The sequence below is a fragment of the Haemaphysalis longicornis genome, unplaced genomic scaffold, assembly GCF_048455015.1.
Source record: "Haemaphysalis longicornis isolate Haplotype H1 unplaced genomic scaffold, Haemaphysalis longicornis Haplotype H1 scaffold_1, whole genome shotgun sequence".
NCBI lineage: Eukaryota > Metazoa > Arthropoda > Arachnida > Ixodida > Ixodidae > Haemaphysalis > Haemaphysalis longicornis.
In genome coordinates, this window is record NW_027526203.1 from 465,372,437 (window position 1) to 465,376,970 (window position 4,534).

General features: G+C 50.7%; 1 protein-coding gene across 4 annotated transcripts in view; it reads left to right on the top strand.

Moving 5' to 3' along the window:
• The window catches only part of LOC144156196 (band 3 anion transport protein-like), a 217,898-nt gene that overhangs the window by 73,967 nt on the left and 139,397 nt on the right, over window positions 1-4,534 (top strand). The gene's annotated exons all lie outside the window — the stretch shown is intronic.

The following is a 4,534-nucleotide window of genomic DNA, read 5'->3' on the forward strand; positions in this document are numbered from 1 at the left end:
CCGCATTTCGACGTCGTAGCCAGAGCTCCTCTTGCGCCAAGGTCGTCCTAGCACGCCCCAATATCCGGCTCTCTTTTTCTCCCCCATCGCCGATGTGTTCTGTGCTGGCTAGCACGGGATTAGCACGTCTGACAACCTTCGTGGTGTCAGGTAGATGCGATCGCCGCTCCCTCCGAGCTGTCTGCCTTCGTGCTATGGTTGCGGAGCTGCCCAGTGACTGAACAGGAAGTGGTCTGCATCCCGCTTTCTTTTCGGGAAGCAGTGTTTCGGGAGGAGTAGCAGCCAATCGCGGACATCAGCATGGCAGGCCGCCTGCGCTCTGTTACGCGGTGCTCTCGTCTGGCGAGTAGCGGACGAAGGATAACGGTTGTTGTTTCCCGCGTTACCGGGGCCAAGGCAGCTGTGTCGCATAATGTGGTGTTGCTCACAGCGCGATAGTGGCGCAAGGAGGAGCAGCTCGTTCTGCATTTCCTGCTGCTATTAGGTCGCCCTTGTTGGTATGACGTGCACCGGGAGCCGGCTTCCGGGACGCGCTCTGGCTGAACGGGCCCACTGGAATAGCGCAGACCCGTCTTATCGCTGCAAACAGCGTATACGTATACGAGTACCTCCCCCGCCATTCACTTCGGGCAAGCCCTGTCCCATGACGAGTGGGCCAGCGTCACCACATTGGCGAGGATCGTGGTGGGAGAGAAAAGTATGCGCTGCTGATGTGACTAAGATGCGTTTAAATTGACCGAAAAAAAAAATTATGTACATGACTAGCGCATTCTGCGGTTTAAGCTGGAAGGTGAGGTAAGTTAGCTCACTAAGTGTCCGTTTAATAGCAGACGCTGAAAAAGGCGCAGATAGCTTGTCGGCTAATTCTTCATCAGCAGAGACTGCGGCAGTGATTGGGAAACGAGTACAGAATATTCCTTGCGGCAAAGTCAACTTTCTCGCTAATGCTGTGTGACTCTGAATCTAATGTAGACACCTTGAAATAATCGTACGGCAGTTGGTCGCTAAGACGACTCTATCGTTACGTCGAGTTTTATTTACTTATGATAATTAGTTCACCGTAGAGCTGTAAACAATTGTGAAGTCCGGTCCGCTGTCAATGGATGGACTTCAGCGGGAGGACTGTGATTACAGAAAACGGCTGTAACGTCTTTCATCGAAAGCTATCCCGGAAAAAAACCACTTGACGTTGGACTGCTGAAACGGCTACATGCCCGCAGCAAGTTTGATCTCATCCGGTATTGAATATAACTATTAGTTGTAGTGTTTGATACAAATAGCGCGAAGCCGCGTGCAGCGGACAACGCCGCGTTTTTCTGCTAGGATAAAGCTGTAGTGCTTCTAAGTTTTATTGAGTCAATGGAGTGAGGAGTATGCCGAATTTCAAATTACAGGCAACCGTGTTTTTTTTCTAGTACTCATCTGGACTGCGTCCCGGTCAATTTGTTTTCTGTCGTGCGCTCGTTTGGCGGCTTCGCCCTCCAATCACGTTTACACTGTGGATTAGGGGCAATGTTTATTTGTTTATTTTTGGTGGTGGGACGAAGACGAAGAAATCTAAAACGAACACAACGCGCGCTGCGGAGGTAGGGGTACTACCATGCCGCAACTGCCAAGGTCATTCAGTGCGTGTGGCGGCTTTGGGGACGTGCCCTGTGTGATCTGATGTGCGGTGGTGCGCATATATACGGTCGTTTTCTTTGCGGCCCCTGTACTGCATGCATGTGAGGTAATAGAAACCTCTTGTGAACGATGTTTTCGACCAACTGCGAGCGCATTGGAATAGACGGTTGTGTCGTTGTGCCTGTAGAATACCACGGGAGAAAGTTGTGGAGTTCTTCCGACTGAGCGCGTATGTGTATGGGCGCTACGTGCGCCGCTTGGTCGCCTCGAACGTGGGTGGATCGATGGGCTGCAATGACCTGCACAAAAGGATCATCCTTAAAGCCCGGAAGGATGTAGGCGTGCGACGAGCGAACGCGGGTGTGCTGCGAGTGCGGCGACTCGACTGCAGGGATATCAGAACGCCAATTGAACGTCTTCCCTCCCGTTTTCTTTTTGTTTCTCTTCCAACGCAGCAGGGCATGTTCTCATTTGCGTATACGTATCACGCGCGTGGTTGTGGCTGTTTTTTGCTTTCCTGTTGGCCCATGGTGAACATGGTGTGTCTTCCTGAGAGTCGCATCGTCTTTCTTACGTGGTACGTGGCGGACAGCACTCGCTCACTTTAAGTATAGTTGCCTTCATTCAATGCGGGTTAATTTTTACTTATGTTCAATATACATATTTGTTGGTTATACGCGCTCGCAATCGGCTAAATTCAGTCCTAAAAACCCGCAAGTGTGTCGGCCCCGGTACAAGCGACATTTTTAAATTGGTGAGGAACATAGTGTGAGGGAAAGGACACTGTTTTCGTAAATAAAAAAGAACGTGTTAATCGACGGAAAAAACTCGGATGGTTTTACACGTCATTAGTTTTTGAACTGAAAAAAATTGAGGCAGTATATATTAATTCGCTTCAGTATACCTTTGAAGCAAAATAGGGCCGAGTAAAGCGGGGAAAAAAAAGTATTAATCTCATCATGCCAACGATGACAGCATCTTCAGGAAGACATGGCTACAGTATCATTGTTACGTATAGTTGGCCGAATTGTCATTTCTTGAACCAAATTCGCGCAGACGCAAATTTGTAGAAATAATCAACGAGCCCCTTGAAGTTGGGCACCCCGGATGGCTTCGTTGTCGTGTGGAGAACCCGAACGCTGCCGCGGCGGCGGCCGTACTTATGGTCCTCGCCGACGGCATTTATTTAACGATAGCTCCGTGGCACCCTGGGCGATTAGCGGCCTATCCTCGGCCATCCGGACGCGGCGGCCGCGTTTGTGCGGGAGCGAAGCTTAATTGCCGTGTCTGCGGGCCCCGCTAGCTGTTTACGGCTTCTGAGCAGCGGAGCCGGTCGAGAACCGTGCTGCCGCCTTGTCACGCGCCCTTGATCCGCTCTTGTCCCAGCCAGATAATTCCATATACCCTGTCCGTCTGTGGGCCCGCCGCAATCCCTTCTTGCGCTGGTTTTTATTCGCCATGCGCCGCTTTCTCTGCGCCGGCTCCTCGAGGCGCCGCGCTCTAAGGAAGGGTCGACCTTGGTCCCGCTGCTTGCCTCTCTTTGCTGGCCGATGGTTGATTGCGTGCCCTGGTAGCGCAGGCCCCTTTCTCTCTCTGCAGTCTTAGCATACCCGTGCTGTAAGGCAGCTTCAAGACTCCCCTCTTTCTTCGTTGCTTATTTTTTTTCCCGCACACGGGCGGCACGGGGCTATATGTATGAAAGAAATTACGAGTTCTTTAGGCGTATTGCTTTTTACCCTTTTTCGGATGTTCCGCCTTTTCTGAATGCATATTTCCCACCGCTCATGTTTTGAATGAAGGTTCTCCACTTGGACCTATCAGTCATCCACTTCGTTTTGGTTCCGGAGTGCCGCCACCCTTTCTTCTCTCAGCCTCCTCTTCTCTTGATAGGGTTATGTCAGTCTCCATATCTGAGCTTCAGTGTCTACGACCTTCACAGTAGTCCGTTCTGAAGAACTTGCTATTTCCTCGTCATGCTCGTTTAGGTTGCCTTCACGGTATCGCGGACATTAAGATCTTAGAGCTAAAAAAATGAAGAGCGCATGGGGTCACAAGACAGTAGCGCTTGCCCTGTCACCTCTCACGTGTTCGTCCGTTTTTAGCGCTAAAATCATGTCAAGTAGTCACCACCAAGCTCGGCGACGAGCTCTTAAGCGTCGTTGATTTTATCAAAATCCTGTATACGTCGCGCCCTTTTAGCTTTATTCGTATTCCCTCGCGGTAGAGTGCTACTGAAACTTGTTTTCAGTTCCTTCACCCTCGTGGATTCGCAGAGAGAGTGAGAGAGACTTTAAGGGCCCTTTAGGGGAGCGTGGTGACCGGCGTGGTGTACCGGTGACCGCAGCAGCCCTCGCTGTGACTACCCATGACTTCTTTCTCAAGTTTTTTTTAAGGGGACGCGGGTTGCCCTATAGATTCTGTAATCAGCTCGATGTCTTTGCATGCCCGTTCGTCTGTAGTGCAGTCCATGTATTCGTTTCTTCCACTCGATTATCAAACCCCTATTTTGCTAAGTTGCCTGCCGATAGTCAAGGTTTGATGGCAGTGCTTTTTTTGACGTTGAACTTCGGGACGTGTTCTCCGGTAACATTCATAACTACGTTCGAGAGAGAGAGAGAGAGAGAGAGAGACAGACAGAGAGAGAGAGAGACAGACAGAGAGAGAGAGAGAGAGAGAGAGAGAGAGAGAGAGAGAGAGAGAGAGAGAGAGAGAGAGAGAGAGAGAGAGAGAGAGAGAGAGAGAGAGAGAGAGAGAGAGAGAGAGAGAGAGCATCTTTATTCACGAGCTCATCTGCGAGATGGGGAGGGCACCATCGTAGGTCGGTCCGCTCGAGCCTTCTCACCCCAAAACGCTATTCCGCCAAGGTGACTGCGAACCTATCGTGGAATCTTTAATCGCCTGTTGGTGGCAT